This window comes from Sceloporus undulatus, chromosome 4 (genome assembly GCF_019175285.1).
Source record: "Sceloporus undulatus isolate JIND9_A2432 ecotype Alabama chromosome 4, SceUnd_v1.1, whole genome shotgun sequence".
NCBI lineage: Eukaryota > Metazoa > Chordata > Lepidosauria > Squamata > Phrynosomatidae > Sceloporus > Sceloporus undulatus.
In genome coordinates, this window is record NC_056525.1 from 123,424,333 (window position 1) to 123,445,861 (window position 21,529).

Below are 21,529 nucleotides of genomic sequence, written 5' to 3' on the forward strand. Positions count from 1 at the left end.
TACTGGTGTCATCAGTCTGACAAAGGTGCACATGATTTGATTGACATTAAAAAAAACCTATCAGAGGGGCTGGGGGCTAGGGGGTTGTTTTTTCCTCTTTCCTCAGAAATAAAACCACAACCAATTCTGCTCCCAAGTTTTGCAAACAAAGCTCTCACACACGTTTCATTTATACCTTGCATTTAAACGCGTGAGGGTTTCTTGGCTGAGAGAGTGTGACTTCCCTCAAAGCTAACCTATCCCTGGGAGTTTCTTGGCAAGGTTTCTTCAGAGGCTCTTGCCATTGCCATTGCCATCCTCCAAGGCTGAGTGAGTATGACTCCCCTCAAGGCTAACCTATCCCAGGAATTCTTCAGAGGGGATTGCCATCGCCATCCTCCAAGGCTGATGGAGGGGATTCTCCCAAACAGTGTGACGTAGATGCACATCATTTGATTGACAGTTCTAAAAAAACACCCAAGAACGATCAAAATGGCACTCCATTTTAAATCAATACAAATGGTAACATGAACTTCCTCAGGGTTAAATCGCCACAGGGAGATTTGATTCAGATAAACATAGTGGGAACTTTGATTTGGTATTGCATCATTGAATCTCCCCAGAGCTACTTGTCACAAGTGTGAATGAGCCCTCAGAGTCTGGTCAAGAAGGCAAAAATTGTTAATGAGGAAGAACAGACAAACTAGGAAAGGCTGCAGCGGTTTGCTTTTGCTTGAGTCCACTGGGAAGGGCAAGATTTTATTCCCTTCTCCCCCACCCCTGCTGCGTTCATGGAGTGCAAAGTACTTTTGCAGTTTGAATTCAGCCTGCAGCAATGGAAGTAAGCAGGGGACAAACACAGAAAGTGAGAGGCAGAGAGAAAAACACAGACATTTTAAAAGCAGCTGAAAAAGTGTGATGTGAGAAGATTAATCAGGACTGTCCCTGCCAAATTTGGATTGTTGGGGGTATGAAGTTATTTTTTGCCCCTTGGATATTATTCAGAGGTTCTGCCACTCATACAAGAGTCTAGCGGTTAAATAATAAGTCTAATTTATTCCATTGGGACTACACCACCTGGGACTATTTGGATTGAACCCATTTCAAATCCTAACTTATTTTATACTACAACTAAAAGAAAACTACAAGAATCCAAACAGGTAAATGTCAAAATGTCAAAGCAAGAAAAAGCCAGAAGTACACAGCAAAAATATACAACAGCAGGAGTAAACACTCTTTAACTATAACATTTTGTAAAAACCTAACAATACTCAGAAAAAGAGACCTTTTCTTTCAGAAAAAGAAAAAAATAAATGTTTGATTTAGGAAGTGGATGCCAATAGCAGGGCAAGAAGGAACAATTTATATTCTTGCCATCCCCAATTTTAATGTCTAGCTGCAATAGATATGAAGATTCAGTGCTGAATTAAGCTGACAATTTCTGGTGCAATGGTAATGGGAAATTCCCCTTACAGTCCACTGGTTAGTAGGGAACCTAGCTTTCCATTGGGAACATGTTTATCACCCCATGATTAAACATTTTCTCTTCTTCTTTGAAAGTGAGTTCCAGCCTCATGGAATATAAATATTGTTCACCCATTTTCTAAATTACTCTTTTTTAAAACAACTCTTAAAACAAATCTCCCCTCTTCTTTTATGTTCTCCTTTATTTTTCTGGTGACTTCAATTTAGGAGATTATCACACCAGCTCTTTTCTTCTGATCTGAACTCGGGCTAAGACCAAGTAAAAATAGATGTTATTGCACAACTCTGTGCCTAGATTGGAGGTATCCCATACCTGATCAGGACTCCTCCCATACTTTGCAAAGAATAGGGCTTTTCTGTTCTTTGCAAAGTATGGGAGAAGTCCCAATCAGGTAAGGGGTGCTTCTGATCTGAGCACGGAGCTGTGCGATAACATCCATTTTTACACAGTGTCAGTCATGCCCAGCTTGAGGGGGGGGGGAGTTGTGTGATAATCTCCTTAAATGAGCCATACTGTACATAAACATACATAGCTGCACTCCAGATTTTTTTCAGCAGAATCTTCTGATTCATCAGTTTCTTTTGCGATCCATCCATACAGACCAATACAACATACACAGCGTCCTCTATCATAACAAGAAGCTTTCATTCCCCTGCATTAGCTGCTGCAATTGTAACATCATAATATCTAGGCACCTAGTTCATCGAGGGAATGAAATTTGCTGATGGGATTGCTCAAAATTTCTTTCTGGAACACTGAAATCTTTATACTGTTGTAAAATGAGGAGATAGCTGGCCCAGGCTAGCAACTCCTTGCAGAGCTATTTTAGTGCACATAGTGCACTCTGAACAATACTTTCAAGGATGGGAAACATACATTTTTCCAGATGCTGATGGGCTGCAGTTCCAAATGTTCTTCACCATTGGCTGTCTTGTCTAGGGCTGCTGGGAGTGTAATCCAACAACATCACACAATGTCCAGCCATGCCGCAGGGGAAAACCTAGTGCATTATGCTGCCTCCTCTCACTTGCATATTAGTTTTAGAAAGTGGCTCCCTCATCCATCCCATGTGGTCTCTTAGCTTGATATGTACAACAGAACCTACTTTTCATCAGAGCTCATAAAAGTCACATTTTTGAACTGCAATTCCAAGAATCTCCCACCAGCAACTTTTCCCCTTGGATGCTGCTCTAAAGCAGGACAGTTATATACCTCAAGATCTGACAAAATCCTTTCCTCGCTATCCCATGTTATTCTAGGCAGCTGCCTCAGGTTACTTAACATTAAATATTCCTGAACTCCAGCACTATGCAGAGAGCAAAAGGTCCACTTTATCCTCATGCCCGAGAAGCCCAATTCATCATATCTTGTTGAAGTTGTTGTTGTTACGTACTTCAAATCGTTTTAGTCTTATGGCAACCCTAAGGCAAAGCTAGCATAGGGTTTTATTTGCAAGAGTTGCTTAGAGAGGATTTTGCCTGTGCCTTCCTCTGGGGCTGAGGGACTATGACTTACCCAAGGTCACCCAGAGGGTTTCCATGGCTGAGCAGGGATTCAAACTCTGGTCTCCAGAGTCCAACGCTTTAACCACCAAATCACACTGGCTTTCACTCTTGCCTAAATGCTAAACGTGGAATCAGTAAACTGTCCATATGTTTTGAGTTTCTCAAAAATGTAAGAGTATTTGCTATCACAGTGGATGATTAGTATAGATTAATTCAGACACATTCAGAGAGAGAAGATGGGTATGAACACAAAACAGTCCTGCCATCTTGTGTAAAGACAAGCAACACAACAGTCAAAAGAACCTAACTTGTCAAAAAGAGGACATACACTCTATAGTTGCCAGATTTCATGGCTCTGACCTGAATCTCCCCAATCTTCAGTTTGCTTAGGTTGGCTTCAGTTGAGAGACAGGGCTTCAAACTTTTCAGTTTTTGTGGAGTCATCTCCAGGTCAGAAACAAGGACTGTGTGCAGACCTCCAGCCAGGAATGTTTTATGCCAACCACATGTCTGTCTCTTTCTTTTTTCTTTTATACTTTGTTCTGTTAACAAAGAAAAAGCGGTCCATGCAGCTCACTGCAACCTACAAACTGTAATCAATTTAAATTGATTTGGTGCAATTAGTATGCTATTTTTCTTTTAATATTAAAATAAATGCCCCTTGTCCAGTCTCCCTATGCAGATGAGAATGAATAATCCTTTCACTTCCTTCACTAGGAATAGCCCCTTTCAGCAGCCTTTCTGTCTTGATATTCAAACCGGAAAATATGTCCTGCATGTGCATACAGTGGGCCCTTGGTATTCATTGAGGTTTAATCTAAGGAACTCCCGTGGATAACAAAATCCATGGATACTCAAGTCCCATTACATTCAGTGGCACAGTAAGATGGCTTTCCCTTGTATAAAATGCAAAATCAAGGTTTGCTTTTTGGAATTTATATATTTATAAAATATTTTCAAACCATAGATGCTCAGATCCATGGATAAAAAAAATCTGTGGGTATGAAGGGCTGACTATACTTGAATGAGAAGCTGTGAGCAAATATATATCTAATTATTCTTTTGGAAGTCCCTGTCAGGAAGCAGGGGAGTAGGTTAGGTCAGGAAATATAATGTTAGTCTGAAGATCTCATGAGAGCTTAAAATTCTGGGTTGGCTTAATACAACAAATTCAAGGCAAACCACAACAGGGATGTTATTGTTAAAGTCTACTACAGATACCCAAGCCAGACTAACTGAATGATGTCTTTCTAGAACAGATGACCACACACTCAGAAAGGAGAGATGTAGTAGTGATGGGCAACTTCAACTATCCTGATATTTGCTGAAAGTCAGACTCAACCAAAAAGTTAAGGTCCAGCAAATTCTTCACTTGCCTGTCAGGCAATTTCATTTTCCAAAAGGTGGAAGAGGCAACAAGGGGATCAACTTTTTTGGATCTGATCCAAACCAACAGGGATGATCTGGTCAATGGGGCAGAAGTGGGAGTGACCATGTTATCCTGGAGTCTGTTATACAGTGGAATAGAGAAACCAGGCATAGTCAGACACACATTCTGGACATTAGGAGAGCTGATTTTAGTAAATTTAGGGAAATATTGGGTGTGATCCAATGGTGAAGTATAATAAAAGAGAAGGGAGTTCAGGATGGATGGGAGTTTCTCAAAAGGGAGATACTGAAGGCACAATTTCAAACACTTCCAATGAGGAGGAAAAATGGGAAGTGTCTCAAAAAACCAGAATGGATGACTAAACAACTTTCAACTGAGCTAAGTTTTAAAAGGAACATGTACAGGAAATGGGAAAAGGGGGGAATCATCAAAAATAGAATTCAAACAAATAGCTAGCATGTGTAGGGGGAAAGTAAAAAAAGCTAAAGCGCAGAATGAGCTCAGGCTCTCTAGGCAGGTTGTTGTTGTAGTGTGCCTTCAAGTTGTTTCCGACTTATGGTAACCCTAAGGTGATCCTATGACAGGGCTTTCTTAGCAAGATTCTTCAGAACAGGCTTACCATTTCCATGCTCAGAGCTGAGAGAGTGTGTATTGCTCAAGGTCACCCAGTGGGTTTCCATGATAGATTAAGAACAATAAAAAGGGCTTTTGGGGGCTATGTCTGTAGCAAAGGGAAGAAGAAGGAAATGGTAGGACCATTGCATGGAGAAGATTGCAAAATGCTGACAGAGGACAGAGAAAAGGCTCAGCACCTTCTTGGCCTCAGTCCTCTTACAAAAGGAAAAGGGTGCTCAACCTGAGGGAAATGGAGCAGAGGATGAAATAGGGGAAATACAGTACAGAACAATTAAAGAGGTAGTATATGAATACTTGGTTAATTTAAATGAATTCAAGTCCCCAGGCCCAGATGAACTACATCCAAGGGTATCAAAAGAACTGGCAGAGGTAATTGCAGAGCCACTGTCAATAAACCCTGATAATTCCTGGAGAACAGGAGAAGTCTCAGCAGAATGGAGGAGGGCAAATGTTCCCATTTTCAAAAAGATAAAGAAAGAGGACCAAAACAATTGCAGCCTGGTTAGCCTGACATCAATACCAGGAAAGATTCTAGAGCACATCATTAAACATTTAAGCATAATGTAAGCATTTAGAAAGGAATGCCATAATCACAAAAAATCACATGGGTTTCTCAAAAACAAGTCATGCCAGACTAATCTGATCTGGTCTGTCTGTCCGTCTGTCCATCTATCCATCCATCCATCCATCTAATTACCAGCTTGGTAGATGAAGGGAATGCTGTGAATGTAGCATATCTTGATTTCAGTAAGACCTTCGACAAAATCCCCCATGATATTCTTGCAAGAAAGCTAGTAAAAAGTGGACTAGACAATGTAACTATTAGGTGGATTTGTAATTGCTTGACCGGCCAAACCCAAAGGGTGCTCACCAATGGCTCCTATTCATCCTGGAGAGAAGTGACCAGTGGGGTCCCACAGGGTTCTGTCCCAGCCCCCCCTCCCCTGCGAGTTCCAAATCTCATGCATATTCAAGCCCCATAGGCTTGAGTGGGGCATGTGCATGCAGGGTGTGTGTCACAGTTGCGCACGCCATTAAGATTAATGGCAGTCGCCCCTCAGCGGATTTTCAAGTCCACAGATTTCAAGTCCGTGGACTTGGAGGGGTGACTGTACATAAAAAAATATTCCACCACCACATTAGGAAGAACTTCCTGACAATAAGAATTGTTCAAGAGTGAATTGTGCTGTCTCAGAGAGTGGTGGAGACTCCTTCTTTGGAGGTTTTAAAACAGAATCTGGATGGCCATCTGTTAGGGGTGCTTTGATTGTGAGTTCCTGCATGGGAGGGGGTTGGACTGGATGGCCGTTGAAGTGTCTTCTAACTCTGTAATTCTGTGGCTCTATGATTCTATGAAATTGTCCTATACTATCAGGCCTTTAACTGGTTTCCAAAAAATGCAGATTCAGTCATGCCTTAATGGGGTGTGGGGAAGAAGGGGTTACTACGCTGATCAAGTTTCCCCAGTCTTCAGATCTAAGGAGGCTGCTTCTAGAGTGATGATAAAATGAGGATTTTCAAATTGAGCAATGAATGATCTAAGTAACACTTCTCTAAACTGGTGCAGCCCCACCTTGCTGAACCTGTTCAATATTTGATGCTTACTTCTGTCTTCCTGACCAGAGAAGTGCTGATGGTTTTATTCTGAGAAGCGGCACAGACAGGTAGAGGGCAAGGAGTTTATTAAAAAGGCAAGGCGGGAGAAAGGAGGAGGGAGCAAAGAGCAAAGAAAGAGAAAGACATGCATTAGTGATGGGCCGTCCCCAGAGAGGGTTCCAGTTGGGAGGCGGAAGCCATGAGGAGCCGCCAGCCATGCGTGAGGATGTGATATGACAGATACAAATGTGTACTACACTCTCTAGACGTGTGGGGGAATTAGGAGAGCATACAGAAGGTGTTGGCTGTTACATAGGGGAAGTTGTGCTGTGCACTCAGTGTCTGCCCTGTCTGAGCAGTTAAGGAAAGCACTATATAAATGTAAAGGTCTGCAGATAACCAGCAGACTAAACTAGCATTAGATTAGAAATCTGGAGAGTAAAAGGTGCCATTCTCAAACTGGTTGACAGTCACTGCTTTATCCTGAGGGCTCTGACTGTGTATGTGTGTGATGTGATCATCACAATCGTCGTCATCATCTTTCCCCCCCACCAGAGTTACATTTTTATGACTGAGCACATATCAAATTGGAAGTGAAATCTGACCGCCAAAAATAGTAATAGAGCTTTCTGTGTAGTTGGGGGTCTCTGTAAGTCTGCAAAGGTACACAAACTTGTGAATAAAAAGGTCTCCCAAATGGCCTGACCTTCCAGACTGGCAGAATGTTGGTGGCAGTTGAGGCACAGAAATTAAAAACATTAGAGTAATTCACCCCACAGTCTGGAAAGGTACCCTTCAGATTCACACTGAATACCAAATACACTTGTTGACAGCTTTTCCTTGGAAAATAGACAGGCTGCTAGCCAAATACAGCAATGCAAAAATCTTGGATTATAAATAGCTTTCACTTCTGGCACATGGGAGAATGGAGAGACCATATAAAGGAATCTGAACTTGAGCAGATTGTGTGAGCAGAGGTGTACCTCAGTTCACAAAGCCTCTGATAAAAAGCTACTTTTTACAAAGGTTTTTTTAATGCCTGCCCAGGCCACTTATTCCCTTAGCCACTGTGTAGCTGGAATGTTTTAGTAGGATCACTATTAGCATTGGAGGGCTGACGTAACACAGATTTTCAGTCTTAGCATGGCTGCTGTAAACAATGCACTGAAATGTACAATGGGAAAAGGCAGGATTAATTTCTAGTCCTACTGTTGCTATGTGTGTGACCTATTATTACTTGTATGCCTGCCTACAACAGACAAAAGTAAACAGCAGCTCCCTCCAGAATCCCTTACTGAGCATGCATAAACTGCAAAAAGGGGAGAATAGATAAACCTGCTTCACCAGCTTCCCCTAGTATGTTGTTGAACAAGAGAGTATAGATCCATAATAACAATAATAATAATAACAAATTTGATTTATATTTCCCGCCTCTCCCTGTGGATCAAGGCGGGATTACAACCATAAAACAGCAACAACATCTAAAATCCATACAATAAAACAATAACATCGCTCAGAAAATACAATTCAAAACAATAAATTCATCATCTAAAATACACAGTTACGACCAGAAGTGGGAGTCTTCCTTAGTTCTTTATAAAAGATCAGGTGGGTAGGCCCGCCAGTAGAGATCTGTCTTCAGCGTATCAGCTGAAGCTGGTACCAAGCACTCCTGGCCATCGCATGCACTTGAGATGATAACTGTAGAGATGAGTCCAAGAGTACTCCCAAATTGCAAACTTTGTCCTTCAGGGGAAGTGTGACCCCGTCCAGGACTGGTTGACAAATCTCCCTGCCTGGAGTTGGGGTACCTATCATGAGTATCTCTGTTTTCTCTGGATTCAACTTGAGTTTGTTTTCCCTCATCCAGCCATTACTGACCCTAGGCAGGCATCCAGAGGAGAGATGCCATCCTTAGTCACTGCAACAGTCGGAGACACAAAGAGATAGATCTGGGTGTCATCAGCGTACTGATAACACCGCACTCCATGTCTCTGGATGATCTCTCCCCGTGGCTTCTTGTAAATGTTAAACAGCATGGTTTTGGGCACCAAAATGGGAATCATAAAAAGGTGATAAAAGGGGGGGGGAATCCTTGGATGCATTTTGGAATAAGTTTTCAAGTGGTTTCTTCATACTTGCAAAAGGTTTTGTTTCTTTATGTAAGGCTTACTTGACCTGGCTTCTTCATTCCACCTATGCATAGTTATTTGCTGAAACTTATTGAACTGCTCTTCATTTTTTGTGGTGTAGGAACTTAGCCTGATTTTTTCCATGTTATTTCTGTCTCTGCTACCAAAATATGTGTTAAAGGAGTAATGCCCAGGAACACGCCTGCTTTGCTAACTGAGATACCTGTATAGCAATTAAGCCAATTACAGAGAGCAGTGGAAACATGCCAGTTTCTCTCTCCCCTTCCCACCCCCTCCTTCTCTCCCTGGCAATTGCTGCAAACAATTTCAAAGTTCAAAGTAGAGTTGGCCCTCTATATTAGAGATGGTTTGGTTCTGCCTGCTGCCCAAAAACATGGGACCTCAAATCCCATTACTATCAGTGGATGCAGATAATAATGGGGCAAGGCCATGCATGGGTGCTCCAATCCACAAATGGCTAGCTTGTCAATACGGAGGGACAGCTGTAGTTTACACTGAGTTATCTTGGGGTGTGTGTGTGTGTGTGTGTGTGTGTGTGTGTGCAGATCTTATCCTACCAAGTAGGCTCAAGGTGAAAACAAAGTCCTGAAACCTCTCCTAACTTTTGTGTTCTTCCCCATTAGTAACTTTGCCCATCTTGACCCCACTCTGATGTTGCTTGGCCACATGTGTCCTGGTTTTTGTCTGTGAAATGTTGGAAGGTTTGATACTGAAGAGGATAAAATTAACATGGAGTTGGGTGAAAACTAGATCTATTGGTAGATCTCAGGGTAATCTGGAGCAAAATCATAGAATCATAGAATTGTAGAGTTGCCCAACACCCTGCCATGCAGGAAATCTCAATCAAAGCATCCCCGACAGATGGCCATCCAGCCTCTGTTTAAAGACCTCCACGGAAGGAGACTCCTGTCAGGGACGTAGCCAAGGGGGGGGGTTCTTGGGGTCTGGACCCCCCCCTTCCATTAGAAAAATGAATGGTGTGTGCTGCTGCGCTGCTGTGCCCAAGCCCCATTATAATGGTGGCACTTTACTTCCTAAAATCCTGTACAATCCAAGGGAGTTGTTCCACTGTCGAACAGCCCTTACTGTTCCTCCAAATGTTGAGGTGGAATCTCTTTTCCTGCAGCTTCCAGCCATTGTTCTGGGTCCTGTTCTCTGGAGCAGCAGAAAACAAGCTTGCTCCCCTCCTCAATATGACATCCCTTCAAATATTTAAACAGGACTATCATATCGCCTCTTAACCTTCTCTTCTCCAGGCCAGTACATTGGCAAGGCTTTTAATAACACCACTAAATAAAATGCCCCTGTCCTAAATTGGGCTCCTAATGAAAAGAGAGCATGGGAAGAAATGAGGATTGGATTTTTGTCCTAGGCTGGGCATGTGTTCAGAGGTACCCCACCTTGAATTCTCTGTATAAATCTGTCCTGCACTCCCTCTTCTTCCTCTACACTCTCTCTCTCATACCACACAAACCTTGAATTCATTGTATGCCATGGGCAGGTTTCCTCTATCTATTTTATTGTTTGTATGTACAGCGCTGTGTAAATCTACAGCGCTATATAAATAAAACATAATAATAATAATAATAATAATAATAATAATAATAATAATTTGAGTTATGCTTGCTCTATACATGCAGCAGAAGTTGGAAGGGTTTGAGCTGCCATTGGGATGTACGTGAAGGTTGTAAATGTTTCTTTGCATTAAAAATAACTCCCTGTGAGTAGAAAGTTAGCACAGCAAGGATGGTCTTAGAGCCTGTCAATAGGATGTACTAGTATTCTTCCCATAGCAACCCAGATTGTTATATAGGGTACCATTAACAGTGAGATCTTCCACCTGCAGACTGAAAGCATGTTGTCCTTTCCTCCCCCTGACTGTGCTGCACAAAAGGTGTCATATATATATACTTTTGCTAAGGTTACTAATTGTTTATTCGGGTTTCTGTTCTTGTTTGCTGGATGGTTTGTTTTGGTTTCTCTCAGCATAAGCCAATTTGAGCTTGCAGGAAAACAGCATATACACCTTGAAAGCTAAATAAATAAATCAAAGGATTGTAAATTAGACCTCAGGAACTGCTCTTCATTTGAGTGTGATAAAGCAACAGTATGCTCTCAGGGAAGAGTTGCCTCCATTCTTGGCACTCTGCTATGCCGAACTTTCTCATGCTCTAGTTTCATTCTCAATACCACTACCATGTTGTCAAAATCTGTTCTCAATTTTGATTAACATTTCATCCTCTCCTAAGATCAAAAACCAACAAACAAAACAGTTCTTTTAATCCCCAAACCCATTTGGGGAAAAGCAGTCTAGAATCATTAACAACTACCATACGTATTCTAAAACCAGCAGGGTTTTTAAAATCACATAAAGCACAATGTCTTCCAGCTATTCCAGTGGTATGATCATAATATCAAGGCATGTTGGTTATCAAAGGACAAAAGCTGATGAAGGGCTCACTGGCTAGGAAATAGTTCAGGATTTCTAGTGTTAGAGAATGAAACTTTGGCGGTTTACAAACCGCCACTTGGGACGTCCTCAGGACATCCCAGTTTAAAAAAGGGGCATCTCTTCCAGATGCCCCTCTTCCTGTTACGGACTCTGTCCGTAACAAATGGCATCTTGACGTAACGGACGCTGTGTGTCCGCACGTCGCACGGAGCTAATGATGTCGCGAGTGTGTCATTGGCGCCTCGCAGCGTCATGAGCGCGACGCCAGAGGAAGCTCCATTTTGGAGCTTCTTTTTTGCTCCGTAAGGGAGCCGTGCGGTTTGGCTGCGGCAGCTCCCTTGCGGAGCAAACAGCAGCGCCAGGAAACTGCCGCAAAGCGGCAGTTTGTAACGCCTCCCCGTTTTTCTTTACACACCTTACCAACTACTCTGAAAACAACTATTCTTATATTCTAGAACTTTACAGAACATTAACTGTTTGATTAACATGTGTACCAGTTGATGGCAGCATATACTAATACTGGAGTATACTTGCTAGTTCTTGCTTAACACTCTAAGTTTCCATTCATAACCAGAGAATTATCCAGAGCAACATATAACCGGTTTAGTACTTGGTGACCTATCTGTGAGAATGATTCATCATGGTTCAAATATAAAGGATGCTGTGTAAAAACTAATCAGTTTATCACAACACAAGCTTTCATGAACTAGAGTCCATTTCACCAGATGCAAAAAGGATTCTGCTCCACAAAACTCTGGGTTTGGTTAATCTTTATGATGCCATGGAATTATCTTTCATTTTGATTCTGCAACATACTGAGCTGCCGTTTTGAAAATTACTACAGCTAAGACTTTCTCATCACTTCAGTCACAATTATTTTCTAAAGGATACATTCATTTGTGAATCATCAAGTGCTAAGCAATGTGTTTTCCATGTGCGAACAGATGCTAAACACATGAAACTGGTCGGTTATATTAATCCTGTTTCCCTTGCCTCTCCTATCATTCTTTTTGCTTCTTCTTAATACCGCACTTTAGACAGAAAGTTTGGAATAGGTATCCCTTACTCATTTGCTCAGGAAGCATTTAGTTTGGTGCTATCTAACTAAGAAAATAAAGAATGCTGAATCTACACCAGCAAAATAATTGAGATCTAGCGTGTGCAGTACTTTGCCCAGATTTCACCCCATTTACGTCAAACTAACTTATAAAAATCCAGCCTCACATTATATTGATAGGCTCAGCCAATTTCAAATTCAAATTGGTACAAGAGAGTGTTTCTTCCAGTGTGCTTTTCTCCCTTTCCATCATGCACAAACCTATCAACTAATAGCCTCTCTTATTCTTTGTTAATCTTACCACCCACCTAGCTCCCACATCCAATCCTCTTCTCCCCTTCAAAACCCAGAGAGTAAGTGAGGGAACTTTAAATATCTCCCAACATAGGCATCCCCAAGGAGGAGGAAGCGGGGGGGGGGGATAAAACATTTCTTCCTGTTCCACTCTGAATCCTTAAGTGAATTAAGATTGGTATCTACAGGACAAACTCCCTTGTCTCAGTTTGATATCTGGCTGGCGCTACTTCTCTCTCACACACACACCCACGCTCTTCACCCCACTTTCCAGCTGCTTCTGATGGCCAAGACCTTTCAGACGTAGGGAAAACAACCCCTGGGCTTTGATGTGAAACAGAAACAGACTTTTGATTTGAATCCGTGCTGTTAGGAGAACAGGGGCTGTATTTGTTCCTTGGGAGGAAAGAGCACAAAATGGCAAAAGACTTGCTGGATGGAGGATGCCACCCATCAACCTGTCCCTCCCCCACCTCCATGCCACACCAATCTGGCAGGACGCACATTGCAAAAAAGAAGAAAACAGGAAGAAAAAAGAAAAACCACAAAGTAAAAAGTTAAATTTTCTAAATCACATTAAAGTCTAATGGAAGCACTTTCACAATGAAAACAGTCCTACGTCGTATGTTCCAACAGCACTGGAATAAAATGAGAAAAGAATGACATTGGTGGAAAGCAATACTTTCTGTGCCATGCAGAAACTGATACAGTTGGCCCTCCTTATACATGGATTTTTTTATACACCGATTCAAGCATCCATGGCTTGAAAATATTCAAAAAAAGTACAAATTTCAAGTATCAAACCTTGATTTTTTTCATTTTATACAAAGGACACCATTTTGCTATGCCATTGTATTTAATGGGACTTGAGCACACACGGATTTTGTTATCCATGGGGGTTCCTGGAATCAAACCCCAGCGGATAACAAGGGTCCACTGTATATGAATCTGTACAGTACAGTGCTTTGAAGTCAGTATTTTGGAACAGTTTGGCATGCTATCACATGGAAGTAGCTCGTCTAATTATTACTAGCACTGTGATGTAGAGCCAGCATGGTGCAGGGGTGAAAATCAGGACTGTGCTAGGAGAAAACCTGAGTCCAGCTCATAGTCACTTATAAAGTGTGAGCTAATTCATATTTAATGCTGATACTGCATATTAGCACTGACATACTACATATATAGTAGTGTTTAGAGCACAAGGCATCGTTATTTTGCTTTTCATTCTAGATAAATGTTGCTGATTTATCTATAAGCTGGAGAGGGCTTCATCTACTGATTTCAGTAGATCATCAGAGAAGTGAGAAAAGGCACTTGCTCAGGTAAGCCAAGTTGCTTAGGTCTTTATTATATTATAAACTAATAACAAAGACTTAAATCATGTTAGGGCTTTAAAAATGAATTATGAGTCCTATAAACAAAACCCTAAAGTAATAGCAAAGGACACTAGTGCCAATACTGTTGCTTCAATGGGGCTGTGGCAAGCCACTCCACAGAACAGCTAGTTGTTACATTCTTCTGTAGTCTTTTGCACTAGCTACAACTTCCAGATCACACTTATGGATAGTCCCATTTAGAGATGTATTGAAGAAGTCCAACCTCAAGGTTATCAGCACATGGGCCACTGTGACCCAGCCAGAAATGGTCATAGCTGCCATACTAGCTGAATTTGGCAGGAGGTACTCTTGCGTATTGCAGCCACTTGGGCTTCTGAAAACAATGATGGATCTAGGAGGACTCTCATGCTCCATGCGTGTTTGTTTAGTACGAATGAAAATGGGGCATGCAGCACAGGACCCATGCATATCTACATCATAACCTGGTCATTGTAGCCCTTCATAAAAGGAGTTTCTAACCAGGACCCTAACCAGAAACGTCCCTTTTATTCCAGTGGGGATGCCGTGCCCAAAAAGACGAGTCATCATATCTTGTGCCTTTTGAGAGCCACAATCACATAAATACCACAGCTCTTAAAGAAAATTGGGATTTTCTTTTAACAAGCATATTTAAAGTGGACATTATAGTTAGCTTATTCCTCCTGCAGTTTGCAGATAGCAACTCCCGTAAGATTAAGAAAAACTACTTGCAATTTGTGAACTGGGAAACCACTAAAAATATACTACACGGAGAGAAATAGTAGGCACTTGTGTCCAAACTTTCATTCAGATATCTTCAAATGCTTTTACAAACTTTTTAATTAAGGTTCACAGCTCCCTTGGGCAAGAGGTATTATTAGCTGCTTTTAACAGATGGAACAGAGAACTAAAAAGGAAACAGGGGAAAAGAGTTGGAGAATAGACTGAATAGAAAGTTTACAGCATGAAGAAAGAAGAGAGGTGTTAAAAAAAGAAAAGATAATCAGACCCAAGAGGATGATCAGTCTGTTGACCATCTGGAGAAATGAAGCAGGATGGCAAAAGATTTTGACATAGCATACCTCCAGCGAGAGGTCCAACTGTTTAAAATGAACTTGAACAAAACTTTCCCATGCAATATGTTTTGATGGCACACACTGGTTGTTTCTTGCATCATGTACATTCACTATATTCTTCCCTGTTCTCTATTCAAAAAAAGGCCAACTAAATTGCATTGCCTAAGACAAGAAAATGAAATATCTCAGTACATTAATTATTTTGAAATATGGAAGACTACGAGTGATACAGAGCTGTTTTCTTGGCTTACCCAAATGCAATATTATAAATACAAAACTTTTGAGGCACTTAAGAAACACTGTAGGCTGATATGGACACCTATAAACAGCAGAGGACCAAGATTGTGCCTTCCTGCTTTGCTCCATTAGGCCCACTTATCCTACCTCCGTGTTTGGGTGTAATACTTGAATACTGTACTGTAAACACCAGTGAAGTCTAGCATGCTATTACAAACTGCCTAGCTGATTTTTACAATTCATCTAAAAGGCATCTAGTAATCGTAGCAGACCACAACTGGACATGAGTCAGCAGTGTGGATGAAGCAGCTAAAAAAGCCAAAGAAAGACGAGGTTGCATCAATAGTACCACTCTGTTGTGCTTCAACAACAACAACAAACATACTCTGATCATTCTAAAGTAAATGTTTTTATAAGGACTCTGCCAAATATTTACTAGTTTCCGTTTATCAGATGGAAATTGGCACTTTCAGTGAGCTTAGTGGGCTCTCTTAAGTCGTTCCTCATAAGGCATGGTTTCCAGATCCTTCACCATTTTGGTTACCCTCATCTGGACACACTCCAGTTTCTCAACATCCTTTTTGAATTGTGGTACCCAGAACTGGACACAGTACCCCAGGTGAGGCCTGACCAAAGCAGAATAGAGTGACACTATTACTTCCCTTGATCTATATGTCTATTGAGGCAGCCTAGAATCACATTGGCCTTTTTAGCTGCCGCATCACACTATTGACTCATGTTCAGTTTGTGGTCTACTAGGACTCCTACATTGTCTGGTTTAGCCAGGTGTCCCCAATTTAGGGTTGCCATATCCCGCCTGGGGGTGGGACTTTCCCGGTTTTGGGCGGGTCCTCACGGTCCCGCCTCAGTTTGGCCTTTGTCCCGGGATTTCCCCCGCCCCCGGGCTTTGTTGCAAAGTCTGCAACAGCGGTGGCAGGGGAAAGAGAGAGGCCTATGTAGGCCTCTCTCTTTTGGCAGGGGGGACTTCCCTCCCCTCTTTGGCTCCGCCAGAGCCGAGGGAGGGAAAGAAGCCTCGCCGAGGCCAGACTTCTTTCCCTTCTTGGGCCCTGAGGGGAGGATTCTTTCCCCGCCTGGGCTCCACCGCCGAGGACGGAGCCCAGGCGGGGAAAAATTTCTTTCTCCTCCTCTTCATCTTCTTCTTCTTCCTACTCTCCTCCTCCTCCTCTTCTTCTTCCTCTCTACTTCCTCTTCTTCTTCCTCCTCCTCTTTTTCCCCTCTTCCTCCTCTTCTCCTCCTCCTCCTCCTCTTCTTCTTCTCCTCCGCCTCCTCTTCTTCCTCCTCTTCTTCTTCCCCTCTTCCTCCCCTTCTTCTTCCTCTCTACTTCCTCTTCTTCTTCCTCCTCATCTTTTCCCCTCTTCCTCCTCCTCTCCTTCTCCTCCTCCTCTTCTTCTTCTCCTCTTCCTCCTCCTCTGCTTCTTCCACTCTTCCTCCTCTTCTTCCCCCCTCCTCCTCTTATTTTTATTTTATTTTTCCCATTCTTTCTCCTTCTTTTCTTCTTTCTCCTCCATTTTTCTTCTCCCTGCTTCTTCTTCCTCTATTGTTGTTGCTGCTGTTCTGTGTGCCTTCAACTCCTTTCCAACTTATGGCGACCTTGGTTATGGAATAAGCAACTGAAATATGTAATAACCTATGTTAAATATATAACCATGTTAAAGGTTAAACCCAAAGGGATTGGTTATGCAATAAGCCTCTGAAATATGCAAGAAGCCATGTCAAATGCACCAATGTGCTGTTGTGTGTTTTGGAATTGGGAAGGGGAGGGGGGTTTGGTCAGAAAGGGAAGTACATTTCTGCCATATATTAACATTTTTTAAAAAAATCATCAAATTTTTTCGCATGTCCTCTATTTTTTAAAAATGTGTCCTACATTTGAAAATGTCATCCTACATTTGTCCCGGTTTGGAGGTCCTGACTTACGGCAACCCTACCCCAATTCTATATCTATGCATTTCATTTTTCCGCCCTAAGTGCAGTACTTTACATTTCTTTGTGTTGAAATTCATTTTGTTAGCTTTGACCCAGTTTTCTAATCTATTTAGCTCTTCTTGAATTTTGATCCTGTCCCTTGGGGTATTAGCTACTCCTCATAATTAGGTGTAATCTGCAAATTTGATAAGCATGCCCTCAAGTCATTCATCCAAGTCAATGATAAAAATGTTAAATAGCACTGGGCCCAGGACAGAGCCCTGTGGGACCCCACTGGTCACTTCTCTTAAGGATAAAAAGGAGCCATTGTTGAGCATCCTTTGGGTTCAGCCAGTCAACCAATTACAAATCCATGTAACAGTTACTTTGTCTAACCTGCCTTTTATTAGACTGTTTGTAAGAATATCACAGGGGACCGTGTCACAGGCCTTACTGAAACTGAGATATGCTATATCTAGATATGCTGCAACTGTCTACCAAGCTGGTAGTTTTATCAAAAAAGGAGATCAGATTAGTTTGGCATGACTTGTTTCTCAAAAACCCATGTTGACTTATTGTGATTATGGGATTGCCTTCTAAATGTTCACAGACTCTCTGCTTAATGATCTGCCCCAGAATCTTTCCTGATATTGATGTCAGACTAACTGGACGATAATTGTTGAGATCCTCTTTTTTCCCCTTTTTTGAAGATGGGGACAATGTTTGCCCTCCTCCAGTCTTCTGGGACTTCTCCTGTTCTCCAGGAGTTCTCAAAGATTATTGCCAGTTCTTTTAATATCCTTGGATGTAGTTCATCTGGTCCTGCAGACTTAGTAAATTACCACACTACATTCTTATAGTGTTGCTATTCCACTTTTACTGCTCTGGCTGCCTCCTATTGCATTCTAGGAATTATAGTTCAGTGAGGCCTAAGAGCTCTCTGGCTGAGAATCTTAAATGCCCCCTCCCTCAACTGCAAATCCCAGAATGCAACAGGAGGCAGCCAGAGTGGTGAAAGTGGAATAGCAGCACTTTCAGAGTGTAGTGCAGTAATCTCCTTAAATTCATTTAGATTAACCAAGTATTCCTGTACTACCTCTTTACTTATTCTGTGCTGCATTTCTCCCATTGCGTCCTCTGCTCCATTACCCTCAGGTTGAGCACCCTTTTCCTTTTCTGAGAAGACTGAGGCAAAGAAAGTGTTGAGCAATTCTGCCTTTTCTCTTTCTCCTGTTAGCATTTCTCCATCTTCTCCACGCAATGGCCCTTCTATTTCCTTCTTCTTCCATTTGCTATGGACAAAATAATAATAAATAATAAAAAAAATTATTTATATACTGCCCTTCTATATAACCAGGGCGGTGTACAAGCTTCATAAAATACATAGATTGCATATACATAACAAGTACATTAAAAACAAATACATTAAAAACATTCTGGCCAGCTTGCCACTGCTGACATGGGGGGGGGGGAGAAATTAGTTGGGGCCTGTATCAGGGAATGCTTGTTTAAACAAGAAGGTCTTCAGCCCCTTTTTGAACTGGGCCAGGGAGATGGCCGAGCGGAGCTCAATGGGCAGGGAATTCCAGAGGGTCGGGGCCGAGATGGTAAAAGTCCTCCTAGACATGGAAGCTAGTCTGGCCCCTGGAACCCTCAATAGTTGCTGCCCAGATGTTCTGAGAGTGCGGGGCGGATTGTATGGGGAGAGGCGGTCCTCAAGGTATCCTGGGCCCAAGCCATTTAGGGCTTTATAGGTAATAACCAACACCTTGTATTGCGCCCGGAAGCGAATAGGCAGCCAGTGCAGATCTTTAAGCACTGGTGTTATGTGACTGGCTCTGGGTATGCCAGTAACCAGTCTGGCTGCCATATTCTGCACTAGTTGTAGCTTCCAGGTGTGGTACAAGGGTTGCCCCATGTAGAGCGCATTGCAGAAGTCCAAATGAGAGGTTATCAGAGCATGTACTACCGTTTCAAGGTCCCTCTGGCCCAGGTAGGGACGCAGCTGGCGAATCAGCCAAAGCTGATAACAGGTGCTCCTGACCGTCGCATCCACCTGAGATGTAAGGTGGAGCGACAAATTAAGGCTGCGTACCGAGTCCTTCACAGGAAGCGTGATCCTGTTCAGGACAGGTGGAACCACCGCCATCCCTGGACCAGGGGAACCTATCACAAGTACCTCCGTTTTCTCTGGATTCAGACTGAGTCGGTTTTCCCTCATCCAGCCCATTACCGACTCCAGACAGGCCACGAGAGGAGAGATGCCATCCCCAGTCACTGCATCAGTCGGAGACATAGAGAAAACTATTTGGGTGTCATCAGCGTACTGATAACCCCGCGCCCCATGTCTCCGGATGATCTCTCCCAGCGGTTTCATGTAAATGTTGAAAAGCATGGGAGACAGAATGGCTCCTTGAGGGACCCCAGATGTAAGCCAAAAAAGCCCCTTTTATTGTTCTTAACCTCTCTAATAAGCTTGAGCTCGTTCTGTGCTTTTGCTTTTTTGACTTTCCCCTTGCATGTGCTAGCTATTTGTTTGAATACCTCCTTGATGATTTGCCGCTTTTCCTATTTATTATATATGTCCCATTTAAAGCTTAATTCAGTTGAAAATTCTTTAGTCATCCATCCTGGTTTCTTGAGACACCTCCCATTTTTCCTCCTCAGTGGAACTGTTTTAAATTGTGCCTTCAGTATCTCTCTTTTGAGAAACTCCCATCCGTCCTGACCTCCCTTCTCTTTAGTATTCCTGACCATGGGATCACCCCCAGTATTTCTCTAAGTTTAGTGAAATCAGCTCTCCTAAAGTCTAGAATGTGTGTCTGACTATGACTGGCTTCTCCTTTCCATTGTATAACAAACTCCAGGAGAACATGGTCACTCCAATTTAAGGATCCCACCACTTGCACCCCATTTACCGGGTCATCTTTGATGGTTAGGATCAGATCTAAAATGTCTGATTCGCTTGTTGCCTCTTCAATCCATTCAAAACTTAAAGTCTAAATCTAATTGGTAGTACTGACTAGAGTAGTTTAATGTATCAGTTGCTGAATGCTAAGTCGACACAAATGGAAATTCCATTGCTTCAGTGAGTCTACTCTAGTTGAGCCAAGCAATTGCAGTGAGGCTGAAGACTGCCAATGCTACTTCTTTATCTAATTCCATCATTGCTCAGCCACTTTGTCTCTCTAAACCCACTGATCATTTCCTGCCTCTTTCAGATATGGGGAGCTGCATGAAGGCGCCACTATGACAACTCACATTTTCAAGAGAATGCAATTAAATAAAAGCTGATGGGGAACACGACAAGAGTAACAAGGACATGGAGAAACTCAGACTAATAGAAGATCTGGACACAAGATTAGAAATCTATTGTGAAGCTTTCTCTTTACCCATAAGAAGGAAATTGCTCTAAGAAACAGAAAATCTGTTAAGGAAACTCCTTTTGCATTATGAAAGTTATGTTTTTTTGATGTGCTTATGTTGTACAAGTGTAACACTCATGCAAACATCACCACACTGAACCAGGGAGCCCTGGCATCACCTAAGACTGGGCAGATATGTAATATCTGTCATCGAAATCCCAGTGCATACCTCCTAGCTTGAGAGCACTCCCTACTACACATCCCTCTATTAGTGCAATGCTACAAAAGTGCTTATCCAAAGACCTCTCACAGCTGAACATTTTGGCCACAATGTTCCTAAATTTTACCCTTGACTTATACATGGGTCATATCAAAATCCATAACGTTGGCCCCAAAACCTGCCCCCAAATTGTATCTGAGGTCGACTTATAGTTTAGTATATATGGTAAACTGAAAACTAAGGGAGAAAGTAGGAGGAGGAGCTTGAAACTGTTTTAAAATGTTTTTAAAATAACGGAAAAGATGTAATAGCAGAGGATTAATTTTGACTGTCCCTGCTCTATTGGGACAGTAGGACATGCATATTTGGTACTGGACATGCAGATGTAACAACTGCTTTAAGTTCAGGAGGTTGGCAGAAAGAATGGATATAAAAAGGAAACACACACATATGTCAGGGCTTACCGCAGTGGCATCACTAGGGTTGGTGTCACCTGATGTGGTAACTCATGATGCCGCCTTCCCATTGACCTCCCATACCACACCATACAGAATCCTTAGTAATGTTTTTGTACTAATGTAACTCATTAATCGTAATTCCCATATATTATTATTATTATTATTATTATTATTATTATACTTTATTTATGTAGCACTGTCAATTTGCACTGCACTGTATATACAATCAATAAAATAGATAAAAATAAACCTGCCTATGGTGTACCTTCTACAGAATAATAACAAAATACATATAAAAATACAGAATAATACATGATACAGAGATATCACTAATTGTAATGGTA

At 42.0% G+C, this 21,529-nt stretch overlaps 1 long non-coding RNA gene across 1 annotated transcript in view; it reads left to right on the forward strand.

Annotated features, from left to right (window-relative positions):
* The window catches only part of LOC121929734, a 38,532-nt gene extending 17,354 nt beyond the window's left edge, over nucleotides 1-21,178 (forward strand). The window contains exons 3-4 of the long non-coding RNA XR_006103730.1: nucleotides 13,779-13,870; nucleotides 20,364-21,178. This is a non-coding gene — a long non-coding RNA (uncharacterized LOC121929734). The remainder of the gene's footprint in view (nucleotides 1-13,778; nucleotides 13,871-20,363) is intronic.
* Nucleotides 21,179-21,529: the final 351 nt, after the last annotated feature.